This window comes from Eublepharis macularius, chromosome 3 (assembly GCF_028583425.1).
Source record: "Eublepharis macularius isolate TG4126 chromosome 3, MPM_Emac_v1.0, whole genome shotgun sequence".
NCBI classification, from domain to species: Eukaryota; Metazoa; Chordata; class Lepidosauria; order Squamata; family Eublepharidae; genus Eublepharis; species Eublepharis macularius.
Genome location: NC_072792.1, coordinates 58,208,585 through 58,221,547, shown reverse-complemented (window position 1 = coordinate 58,221,547; position 12,963 = coordinate 58,208,585).

Here is a 12,963-nt window from a genome sequence, read left to right as displayed (position 1 = left end):
TCATCAGGAGAGGATACCAGGGACAGGGCTTGTCGTCAGGAGGAGGATACCAGGAACAGGGCTTGTCATCAGGAGGAGGACACCAGGGACAGGGCTTGGGTGTCTGCTTGCTTGGGTTAGGGGCTGGGCTCTGACCTGGGCCACTGTCCTACTTGTCACTGGACTTTGGGGATTGACCCTCAGAGGGGCCCTTGCACTCGCAAGAGCAGTACGGTCTGCTGTGAAGTGCACAGTCTGCCCTCTTGCTCTTGCCAGCTGGTTCTTGACCATCTCTGCCATGCAGTTGTAGATGGCAGGCAAGACTCGCCAGCCAACAGTCCACCGCGAGGGCGTCGTGAACCAGGGTACAAAATGATGCATTGCCCTGCGAAAGCCCACACCCTCCAACACAGACAAAGGGAGTCCATCCAGGGCTATCATCTCAGCCAGTACATGAGTTCCCGCCTCCTGAGCTTTCCCCCTGAATCTTTTGCTTGGCAGGGACGAACCAGAGGGAACAAGTTCCTGAAGGGTGGCCTGCCTAGAAGTTCCACTCCCACCCACAGTGCTCTCAGGGGTGTGAGCCTTACTAGGGGTGGACTCCCGTTCCACTTGCCCTTCTCCCTGCTCAGCAGCCCTCTTCACCCCACTGCTTGATGGCTTTTCTTGAGCCAGCAGGCTTGGGTGATGTTTCTGAAGATGCCTGCGGAGGACACTGGATGACAGGTGTTTGGGGTCCACACCCCTACGCACCATGGCATTGCAGACCTGGCAACGCACCGATCACGGGTCGTTTGGGATGGTTCGGAAGTGCCGCCAAAGCGTTGGGTTAAAATGGACACCAGGAATCTGTGGCTCGGGAGGAGGACAAAGCCTTAATGGTTGAAGTGTGTGGCTGGGCCGGGGGGTGGTGGAGTGCAGGCAGGGGAAGCCACAGGAGGTTGGGATGGGAAGGAGCTGGATGTTTCTGCCGGACCCTCCGGTGCCCCCTGAGATTGATCCACGGAGAGTGTTGGCAGCTGATCCTCAGTGGGCAACGCTAAAAGCTCTTCTGCCTGCTCCTTGATCCCCAAAAGAAAATCTGTAGAACGAGGTTCTGCCTCTGAGGTCTCCCTGTCCCTGGTGCCACTTGTACTGGGCACCGATGGGCACCCAGGACAACCTTTGCAATTCTTCCCACCATGACCACTCTTGTTCCTCTTTCCAACGCTCATGGTGCTATGAGAAAAGAATATGACTAAACAGAAACAGCAGGAACTAGAGGAAATAACAGATTGTGAAGTAACGAATAAGGTAAAATATTTGGGAGTCGAACTGACTGCGAAGAATATAGACCTATTCAAGAATAATTATGAGAAACTGTGGACTCAAATAGAGCAAGATTTGATTAAATGGAATAGGCTGAATTTGTCATGGTTGGGAAGAATTGCAGCAGTAAAGATGAATGTATTGCCGAGAGTTATGTTCCTGCTACAAACAATTCCAATTATTCGTGACTCTAAACAATTTGAAAAATGGCAAAGGAAAATATTGGACTTTGTGTGGGCAGGCAAGAAGCCTCGAGTGAAAATGAAAGTATTACAGGATGCTAAAGAGAGAGGTGGAATGCAGCTGTCCAATTTAAGACTATATTATGAAGCAATCTGCCTGACTTGGATAAAAGAGTGGATGACGTTGAAGGATTGCAAGTTATTGGCTCTGGAGGGATACAAAAAAATATTCGGATGGCATGCATACCTGTGGTATGATAAAGTAAAAGCTGACTCTATGTTCTTACACCATTATATTCGGAGAAGCCTTTTTACTGTCTGGAAGAAGTATAAAAATTACCTGAAGGACGGAATTCCCCTGTGGGTGGTTCCGTTCGAGGTAATAGATCCAAGAACTGTCGAAAATGAACAACAGTGTTTAACATACAAGGAGATAACGTTATTGGAATCCTCTAAATTGAGAATAAAGACGGAAGAGGAGCTGTCCTCAAGTTATGGATGGTTTCAATACAGACAGATAAGAGATCTTTATAATTCGGACTGTATGAAAGGAGGACTAAGAATGGAGAATTCAGAATTAGAAGAGGTAATCTTTCAAGAGGGTAAAAAAGAAATTTCAAAGATCTATAAAGTACTTTTAAAATGGTACACAGAAGATGAGACAGTTAAAGTTCAAATGGTGAAGTGGGCGATAAATTTTCATAAAGAAATAACAATGGAGGCGTGGGAATACCTGTGGAAAACGACTTTGAAGATCACGACATGTACAAATATTAAAGAGAACGTTTATAAAATGATATATCGTTGATACCTGACACCAAAGAAAATTGCGCTAGGAAATACTAATATGTCAAATAAATGCTGGAAATGTAAAAAGCATGAAGGATCTTTGTATCATATGTGGTGGACTTGCGAGGTAGCTAAGCAATACTGGGGAGGAATAATAGAAGTGATTAACGAGATTTTACAGTTTCAAGTTAATAGAAACCCAGAATTGCTGCTACTGAACTTGGGAATGGAAGATATTCCAGCACAACACAGAACATTGTTATTCTATATGACAACAGCGGCTAGACTTTTATATGCGCAGAAGTGGAAATTGCAAGAAGTACCAACTATTGAAGATTGGATTTACAAATTGTTGTACATGGCTGAGATGGACAAAATGACAAGGAAGCTGAGAGACCTTGATCCAGGACAGTTTAATATGGATTGGGGGAAATTGAAGCAATACTTGTAGAAAAAATGGGATGTGGAAGGGAAACTGTGGCAGTTTGAGAATTACTGAGACTTTATAAAAGAAGAGAGAAGCGGCTTTACCGGGAAAGGGGGATTTAATTAATTAAATTCTAAGCTATTATTAGGGTTAAGATGAAAATTTTGTTTTATTACTCACAGTATTAAATAATAGATGTATTATTATGAATATATATTATGAATATATATGAGCATGCTAGCCAGGTATTTTTAATGTAGTTAAGTTTTTAGTATAATAGATATTTCATATAATTAAAACCGATTGAGAATAAGAAATGTTTAAAGAAATATACAGAATATAAGTTAAATTGATTAACTTATATGGGGGAGAATAAAGAGATTAAGTAACGGAATAGAAAACGGATAAAATGTTATACTGATAATATAAAGATTAGTAATACATGCTAGCAATGTGTTATTTAGAATATAGGATTTGGTAAAGGAGGGGTTAAAGGTAACTCTGTGTTATAAAAAAATAACAAGCTTAGAAGAGAGTCTAAATGTATGTTTAACAGATTTTATGAGGTAATAAGTAAGTAAGTAATAAGATAGACAAAGGGTTGGAAAACTGTTGGAAGTCAAACAAAAGGGGGGAGGAAAGGGAGGGGGTTAGAAGTAGATATTTACAAAGGGGGAATGTTTGTATTGAATGATTATATATTCTAATCCAATAAAAATTTTATAAAAGAAAAAAGAAAAAAAAGAAAGAAAAGATCTCTACAAACAAGTGAGAATTTTAAATGAAGCACAGAGCCCCAAAAGCTTGGAGCAGGGTAAGGCAGAGCCAAGTGGCACCCAGCTGGACCCCAGTTGAGGGAAGAATGCACCACAAAAAACACTCTAGAGAGGCTTAGAAAGAAGTGAAGCAGAGAGAGCCCCCCAAAACGTGCTGCCAGTGGTCCTAGGGTGGGTGTTTCACAGAGGCCAGTAGCAGTCTCCCCCTTGCACCTCAAAAGCCAGGCTGGAAATGTCCCCCCAAGTCACCCACTATTTAGGGAGTGAAAAAGGCTTAGAAAGAAGTGAAGCAGAGAGTGCCCCAAAGTGTGCTGCCGGTCATCAGAGAGTGGGTGTTTCACAGAGCCTAATAGCACTCTCCCTCCCCTTGCATCTCATCAGCAGCCAAGAAAGAACGTGGGGGAAAGAAGGCAAGAACTCAAGCAGACAACGCCCAAAGCTGCCTTGCACCCACTGTGAGTCTGTGAGTGGGTGGCGTCAGAGCACAATAGAACCCACCGGAAACCCAGAAAAAAGGAAGAGATTTTTTGGGGGGGGGAGGGGGGAATAAGCCCAAGAAGAACCCAAGGATTCAAAACGCAGAAAGAAATCAGAGTAACCCGATGGTGTGGTAAAAGGATTTTTTAAAAAGTGCTCTCAAGAAAACTAGAATAGAAAGGAGGAGAAAAAAATTAAACAGGAACGGAGAAAAGAGAAAGCTCTCTTGCACCAGAAGCCCCAAACTCCTAAGGCACAAGCCACGCTCTCACAAAAAACCCCAAACTTCTCCACAGCAAGCAGTTGCTAAGCTTAGAAGCTAACTCACGTCCCCACGCCAGCAAAATGCAGCGGGGCTTCGCGCGCTTCGTCTTTTATGCAGAAAGGCCGGTGATCTCTGTTTGGCTGACAGAGCTGCCAATCAAGGTTTCCTGGGCTAAGATTGGTGTGTTCCAAACGGGGAAGGTGGCTCCACCGTTGCCTAGGAAATTGTTTGAGCGGAATCCTGGCATGAAGGGCCAACGGACACACGGACAGAAAGCCCCAATGTTCGGCGCTTTCGTGAGAAAAACACAAGCCCACAGCCTGCGTGTTCACGAAGGACGAACTGGGTAAGTTCGTGACGAAATTAGGTCCGTTATGTGGACCGTGCCCACCTCTAATTCTAAGTGATTGTTTCTTTTGCCTACCTTGAATCGTTATCGTTAGAGTTACGCTAACTTGATCCTGTGCTTAATCCAGTCCCAGCTGTATTTCCTCTGCTTCAAAAATGGAAACCTGAGCTGCCCATCTTCCAGTGTTTAGTTCCATGGATGTCCTGGATGCCCTGATGCCAGATTCAGAAGAGCCATATGCTGAGGCAATCTACTGGTATTTCCACTCCCATTTCTGGCCAGAGAGCAAGCTGTGTGTGTATTATTACCTATTTGGAAGATCTATGTGGGTCCAGTGCACAGAAGAAGAACTTTATTTAAGAAGTGGCACTCCCTGTCCTCAGGCCAAATGGACTTGGAGCTGCATTGATAACTTTTAGGGAAATGTTTTACTGTGTGATTGGTTTTACAGATACAGCTCATCAGATGGTGGAAGAAAAGAGTGACCTATCTCTTTTGCTAGATGGAATCCATGACTGGAAAGCATATTGAGGACCCTGGAGAGTTCAGATAGATGGCATTATGTATTACCCTGTCTGCCTACTTACACCCCTTAGTATCTATGCTCGGGAATGCACAAGTTGGGATAAGCCTCTATCCTATCTTGAGGCTTCTTTCCCTATAGCCAAAGAGTGGTGCGATGCTAGAGGATATAAATGTGTTCCATGTTGGAAAGGACAATACCGGACTCCTAAAGGAACAGTAGTACCTGATCGAAATCCTGACCATAAGTGAAGTCATCTCAGATGGACCATTTGAACTATTAGCCCTCCAGATTATGTTGCCGCAGCACCACCCTTTGTGGCTAATTGTTGATGTCTATTCATGACCTTGCTTTTCTATGTATTTTCTTGTACTTCTATTAGGGATTGGTATTGAATTCTTTGGGCGATGCTTACATACTGTAACTATATTCTCTTGCATATAATTTACACTTGTTAAATATCGGTACCTGCTACAGAATTTGCTCATCAGTATATAGAACACATGTGCCTATGCTAAAGAGTCTTAATAATGCAGAGTGTTTCACTTGTGATAAGGAATCTCAAGAGAAACAAAAGGGGGGGATTTGTGAGATTAGCAAATTTTAGTACTGACTTGAGATCAATCATGAAATCACACTAGTATAGAAAAGGGGACATGAAATATGTCCTTTGTGCATGTTTTAAAGTAACTGGTCCCTGCCTGGGCCCCTCTGGCTCCTTGGGCCTTTCTGGCTGCACACCGGAAAAGGAGAACTTTTGGCCTTCAGGAAGTATAGATAAATGGACATTCCTTAGACCCATCTGCAGAAACAGAGATAAGAAAGAGTGAGGGTAGAATGACCATATATGGGGAAGTTGATAAGAAGAAGGTATGAACAGGGATAAAATTGCAGATGTTCTTGTGAGTGCTGGCTCCGCCCCCCGCACCGTTCCCGCTCTCTGCTGTGACGGGTCCAGTGAGGGGTAGCTACTTCTGCCTCAGAAATGGGTGGGAGGTGGGGGTTTAAGACACCCATCGTCCACCTTCCCTCCCTGCTGGGCTCTGGCTTCCCTCTTTCCCTCTCTCTCTCTCGCTTTGCCTCCAGTTGCTCCAGCCACTTCCTCCTCGGTGTCATCGGGAGCTTCCCCTTTATAGCTTCCTCCCCACCACCTCCACCAATCCCACCAGCCCCCCACCTCTCTGTGCCTGCCCTGTCAACCCGGATTTTCCCCCTTCCCTGTCTCTCTCTCCTCGTAGCCAATCCCGCGGCGTCCCTCTGCCCCCTGGCTCTTCCCTCCACCCGACCTCCCTTCCTCCCGCTGGTTTGCCCCTCCTGGGCTCCTCCCCCCCTGGGTGTGGCGGCATCCCAGTGGACGTTGGCTTGTCCACCACCCGGGCTGCCGGGGAAAGGGCCGCCCCAGCCGTTGGAGCCGCTTGCGGTGCTGCCGCCAGCTCAGTCGCAGTGGGCTGCCTCCTCCCCGGCAGCCCTGTCCTTTCCAGGCCACGGCTCGGCCGAGTCGCTGTGGGCGGGGCCTCCGCAGTGGGCCATGCTGCCTCCGCCGGCCCCATCATTGCGGCCATCTTTGGGGCCTCCCCGCCGGTCTTTGGCGGCACAGGGAGCCCTCCCAAGGAGCTCGGCAGACTCCCTGCTCCCGCCGGCGTCCAGGTGAGGGGGAGCGGGCCTGAGGGGTGGGCGGGGGGCCAGGCCTCCCAGCGGGAGGGTGGCACCCCCGGCCCCGCCGCCAAGTCCGGTAGTGCCGGACAGTTCTGTCGTGAGATTAAGTTTGAAAAACGGACAATAGCCAATCCAAAACTGTGAAAGAAGTCAGATGCTTTGCCTTGAGTGTGACTTTCGTTTCTCCAATGTGATGTAATGTAGCTTTAAAATAGCATGTACTCCTTTGTTCTGGTGACACACTCAGAGCTCACCTAGTAGTGTGTCCTATATTTGCAAATATATCTGGCTTTTCTTTACAACATCTTTCATTAGACTTCATTATCTGTGTGTATTCATTTCTCTTAATTGGCTAAGATAACCAGACACACATAATTTGGGTACAACACTTTGATGAACCATTCAATGAATGGGGTTTGTGGGCCCTTTAAAGGACCCTGCCGCTTGCAAGCGGCAGGAAAATTTAAATGGCCATTTCCTTGGGGAAATGGCCATTTAAATATAACCCAAACGAACCAGTAGACCAGTTTGTGGAAGTTCGTGGAAACCAGCTTCCATGAACCACTGGTTTGCGACCCACGAACCGGGCTGGTTCGTGGGGTTTTTTGGGTCATATACAGGTTCGTGCCCATCTCTAATGCAGACCAGTATCTCATTAATCTCACTTCTAAAAAGTGCAGTGCTGATTAACATTATTGTTTCTAACAACCCTCTGAGCCTGCCTCTCAGCTGAGGTCTCTAGGGGAAGCCTTACACTGTGTGTATCAGCGGTGAGAAGCTACTAGGCATAAGGACTTTACAGTGGTGGTGCCTTAAAGGTGAAATTTTCTCCCCACAGCTACTTGCCTGGTACCAGTTTGGTGTAGTGGTTAAGAGTGGCAGGACTCCAATAAGAATAATAACATTTGATTTATATACCTCCCTTCAGGACAACTTAATGCTCACTCAGAGCGGTTTTACAAAGTATGTTATTATCCCCACAACAAAACACCCTGTGAGGTGGGTGGCACTGAGAGAGCTCTGGGTTTGATTCCCCACGCCTCCCCTTGAAGTCAGCAGGGTGACCTTGGGTCAGTCACAGCTCTCTCAGAGTTCTCTGAGTACCACCTACCTCACAGGGTGATTGTCATGAGGATAATAATAACACACTTTGTAAACTGCTCTGAGTGCGGCATTAAGGGCAGCATATAAATCAAATATAAATCAAATGTTGTTGTTATTAAGCTTAGTTAGATTAAGGTTACAGGGAAAGAGTTTTGGAAGTTTAACCAAAAGTCTCCCATATTCCCATTTCTTCATGGCAGGCATGAACATTGTTGTGCTCAGATAATTTTGACTAATGTGTTTGAACAATTTTTAATTTATGTGGCCCAGGCACCTGCATTCAAACACCACTACAAACTGGAGCTGGATTCAAGGCTTCCCAAACTGGATTCTGCAAACTGGATTCTGCAAACGATGGGAAGAGGGAGAGCAGAACTGTGTTTGGGCCCATAATGGACAATCAGAGGTTTGTCATGATGACTTCTAAGTGTAGTTGTTTATGACACAGCCACTATTTTTTTAAAATAGACTGTTTACAACTAAACAGTTTTTGAAATTCATACATAGACTAGGGCTGCTGACAGTCTGGAGGAACAAAAAAAAAGTCATGCCGAGGTTTAATGGATGGAAGTGAGCAGGTGAAGCTTTTCATGGCATGGAGGTAAATAACAACCCCAGGTAAATAGCATCCCATTAAGCCGCTGGTAAATAGGCAAGATGTTTTTAATCCAAGCAACCCTGTGGCAACCCTAGTACAGACAGGTATGGTTACCTTAGCATTCAAGCTGGGCCAGAAATTCTATAAACACAAAAGTTAGAATTAGCTTTTATATGTCCAAATGCATTCAATTTGTCCTCTTCATTGTTGGCCCATCTTGAACATCACCAAGCAATATAACCTGAAGAATGCTTGTGATAAGATCTCAAATCATAATAAATGAAAAAAGTAGACCATAGTATATTTGGAGGGAAAGAAATCCAAAGAGGATATTTAAAAGTGGGGGAGAGCATTCAAACTATCTAGCAATGTGCAGTGTTGGGCCTGCTTTCAGTGAATATCACTAGCTATTTGCTTTCAGGCATGACATCCTGATTTCCATTCTCTGGTTGATCTCATTTGTTTCATCCAAACAAAAGAACGTCCTCTTTCTCCCCTTTGTCCAAAATACCCATGCTTTGAACAAGGGAATGATCAAACCCAAATCCCGGGTTAATGAGTGCCAATCACAGCCTCAGCACCCCTCCCCCCCCTTTCCGACTTGGCAACAAGTTCCCTCAGCCTTAGCAAACAATTATCATTCAGTGACTGTAAAAAATGGATTCTCGAGTTGACGAGAGCAGCCCTCCCTCGGCTGGTGAGGTCCTGCCATGGGAAGCAATTACTGCAAGATGCCAGCTGACAGACTCATTCCGTGGAAAGTCAGGTTGTCTTGATCCTCAGGCACTCTCTAGGCAAATTGTATCCTCACACTCATCTCAAACCTCTTACGATCTGTTGGCTTCTATCAGGAAAAATGGATTGTTCCCTTTGTTTCAATGGCATTTGATAGAATAAAACTGGACATACTGCCTGCACAATAAGGCAGATTTAATTTCAAAATCCTAACTCCAAAATGCTGCTGTATCATAAAGAAAGGAGCGGCAGAAAAGAAATGAAGATTGCTGCCTGCCTAGGGAACATTAGAAGAACACAGCCAAGCTGACAGCTTTTACATGTGTAAAAGATCCAAATTCCATTAGCAGAGGGCTGTCTCCCATGATCATCATTTCCATTTTCCCCTTAATTTCCTATTGGTGTGAAGTATTGCATTTATTTCATTTCATCTGGCATGTTAGATTTATTTTTTGTAATTCTTGAAATTCCAAGGTGGGCAACTGTGGGAGGTAGAATGTGTCTGCTAATTGTGATGCTCCACATGACCCTGTTCGAAGGGCAACTGAGGTTTTGCCAAAAGGTTTGGAGAGGTGTATATGTGTGCAGCCAACACACCAATGAACAAAAGACTTGGCTTCAGAAGTCAGCTGAAAACCATTAAGCCTAATAGCTAGAAACAGACGATTCAATTGTAGCATTGACTAAATAAACTGACACAGAGCCAGTTGCTTCACCTCATATGCAACCATTGCCTGCAGGAAGTAATATTTTTTCAGAGGCGACAGCACAAGGATGACGATACATATATGGCAGCAATAACAATAGATTAGGAATTTATCAGATATTTTAAGAAAGAATGCTCACTAATCCCATGGCACTCGTTGTCAGGAAGGTAGGTGTAAGGAAAAGAAAACAACAGAAATAGATGTCTTGAAAAATATAAAATAATTCCACTATACACCTCTGATGCTGTGTGGCACTGGCTATTAGAGAGAAGGGGAAATGTTTTATACTGTGCCCACTTTTGATGATGGGTTAAACTGCACTGTTATTATAAGGAGAGAATACACCATGCCAATGATGAATAGTGTCACTGGATTTGGCTGCACACACTGACCTATACTATACAGAAAGAATTTGCATTAGTGAAATAAATTACTTATGAGAAAGATAATGACTTCAGAATATAGAACCTCTATCTTTAAGGGGAACCTCATGTATTATATGCTCTCCAAAAGCAGGAAGACTTTGTCATGTATAGTAGTCATCCTATGTCACTCTGATTCCTTGAATATATCAAGAACCAAATTGCAGGTTGCATCTTGCATTTGGGAGAGGGGAGAGTATTTAGATTGTCTCCCATAGAACCAAGTGTACTTAGGTAACTTCAGTGCTATTTCTCTATGTGGTGAGATGGGCCTCACAAGCACTCATTTCTGCAGCTTGTGAATGAGGGTGTCACTCAGCCAACCAGGTCTCTAGCCTCTAAACTAGATATAGGCACAAATGGAAAAAAAAACCTGAACAAGCTGTTTGTTGTTCATAGCCATCCATGAACAACGAACAACGAACAGTAACAAACATGACCCTGTTCACAAACATGTTCATTGTTCGTGGCCCTTTAAAGATCCCTTTAAACTCTCAGCTGGCAGGTGGCAGGGGGGATTCCCCCCCATCAGCCAGCTGAGAGTCTAAAGGGCCCTTTCCTGCCACGTGCAAGGGGCAGGGCCCTATAAGCATCCCACAAACTGACCTTCCCAATGTCCAATACCCACCAAAGTTGCAGGGGACATAGTCCTCACTGTCCTCTGAAGACCCCCCAAGTTTCAGAGAGATTGCACCCTGGGAAAGGCATGATGCATGGGTCTCCCCCTTTGTTGTCATTTTCTCTTCACAGTGGGAAAAACAGGACTCTCTGGTGGAAGCTGCTTTGAGGGGTTACAAACTGACCTTCCCAATGTCCAATACCCACCAAATTTGCAGGGGACATAGTCCTCACTGTCCTCCAAATACCTCTAAGTTTCAGAGAGATTGCACCCCGGGAAAGGCATGATCCACGGGTCTCCCCATTGGCTGTCATTTTCTCTTCACAGTGGCAAAAAGAGGACTCTCTGCTGGAAGTACTTCGAAGGGTTAAAGCCAGAAGGAAAGCCAGAAGGAGTTCAGACAGAGTCCAGTCCCTGCCTCTGGTTGCCAAGGAAATTGATTACAGGTGCCAGACTGTCTGGGTTGACAAACGGCTGATGAAGGCAATGAACGAGGCTTGCTACGACCATTTGTTCCTTTAGAGTGGGGCCTCATGAATGGCTTGTTCACGAACAGACGAACAGGCTATTCGTGGGTTTTTTCCATTCATAATGCTGTTCGTGCCCATGTCTACTCTAAACCCACAACAAGGCTTCTGTTCTTTCACTCACTCAGTTCTCTCTCAGGATATCACCACCGCAGCAAACCCAAGGATCAGGCTTCTCTCTCTTTTGGTCTCTTAAAGGCCAAAGCATCACTTTTGGGTTTCTCTCTTTTTCTGTTTCTGGTAAGTGTGGACTGAAATGGGCTTAATGTGGTTCCTGGAGATCAGATTGACCACATTTAAAATTAAAAGAATTTTGATAAGTGAATTAAAAGCACATAATTTATAGGTAAATAGTAGTCTATATCTCTGGAATATACTTATTTCCCAAGACAGTAATAACAGACAGGCTATCTAATTCTTTAGGCTGCAATAATTTAGGTTCATTCTTAGCTTCAGTATTCAGAGATCATCTCTGTTTACCTGGAAAAGGGCGAGAAAGCTATACTGCTGGAGAGAAGCTGAATGGCTGCTATCAGGCCCTGAACAGTCCTCATAAGAAATATTTTCTTCATAGTTTAAACATACAGAAAGTCAGCAGAGCACTGGCCGTTTCTATGGGCTTGGATCATCCTCTAATTGGCATATTGGTTCTCATAGCCAATGGAGAATTGCATGGTAGTCTTTGACCCTTTTCTTAGTGTGGTGTGTTAGTTGCTAGGCTATCTAAGGATAGGTCTGAGATGAGGCTATGGATTGGTAAATGACTGCTAACATCACAAAGAAATCAATGTCACCTACAAGTAGGAAACAACTGCATTTCTTCCCTATGAGGAAGAGCATTTGGTTGCTCACTCCCATGTGACAGTTGTAGGTTTCTCAGACTCACTCCCTTCCCCACTCAGGTTTCAGATGGCAGCTTTCCTACTTACACTGGTGAAGTGATCCAGATAGAAAATGAGACTAGATAGAGAAGCAGCAAGAGTCACAGAGGTATGGGACTTTACAAGATTATTGTTTTTATTTTCAATTCTATTAAATTGGCAACTCCATATTTAAAACTTCACTAGATATATAGAACATGTAGTATGCCTATTTATATTAGATGAGGCTTTTATTTAACCTTTTCCCATTTCTGATGCAGGATTTCTTTGGGTCCTTCCTCATTGTATTTTTGTTACAGTTTTATTTCCCCTGAAATCTATTTTCATTTTCTCCCTTTTCTTTTATTATTAGTCATTCTTCACATTCAGTGTGTACTGGGTATACCCTCAGAAAGCCTTTTAACCTGGCTGATGAGCTACAACTCTGCAAATCTCACAAGCCTACAGGGTTTCCCACCTTAATTAATTAGTAACCCTTTCCATGTCCTCTTTAACTGGGTCACGAATTAATTTCGAGCTAATTATGCATTGTTACCTTTCTTCTTTGCTGATGATTTTCCTCCTTGCTGTCCGGTGGCTGTAAACAATCAAGTGATGACACCTCATAAAAAGCAACAAGGTGTAAGATCAGGATAGATC